Raw genomic sequence first — 261 nt, 5'->3', positions numbered from 1 at the left:
GTGCGGCTGCTGGCCGCCTCCCGCCTACTCCTGGACCCTCCACCTTCCCGGCGTCCTCAGCCGGTGCCAGGAGCATCCCGAGAGCCAAGTGGCCGGAATGTCGGCGATGGGCGACGGGCCCCTCCGCAGGGACCCCGGGACAGGTGTCAAGGGGGGGAGGCGGGTCTTTGTGTTTCTTGCTCCCCTGGAAAACAGCACGAAGCCCCCGGGGCGTAAAAAGCGCCCACTCACCAAGGCGGTGTCGACCGAGAAAGCGGCCGT

At 68.6% G+C, this 261-nt stretch overlaps 1 protein-coding gene across 4 annotated transcripts in view; it reads right to left on the bottom strand.

The window, feature by feature from the left end:
* ABCG1 (ATP binding cassette subfamily G member 1) overlaps positions 1-255 on the bottom strand; it is a 43507-nt gene extending 43252 nt beyond the window's left edge. For all 4 annotated transcript variants that reach the window (XM_015569048.1, XM_015569051.1, XM_006754337.2 and 1 more), the window contains exon 1: positions 232-255. The gene's annotated coding sequence lies outside the window, so the exon portion shown is untranslated. The remainder of the gene's footprint in view (positions 1-231) is intronic.
* Between the last annotated feature and the right edge of the window lie 6 nt (positions 256-261).

Source organism: Myotis davidii, unplaced genomic scaffold, assembly GCF_000327345.1.
Source record: "Myotis davidii unplaced genomic scaffold, ASM32734v1 scaffold512, whole genome shotgun sequence".
Classification (NCBI taxonomy): Eukaryota; Metazoa; Chordata; class Mammalia; order Chiroptera; family Vespertilionidae; genus Myotis; species Myotis davidii.
The sequence above is the reverse complement of the archived record's forward strand: the minus strand, read 5'-3'. Positions and strand labels throughout refer to the sequence as shown.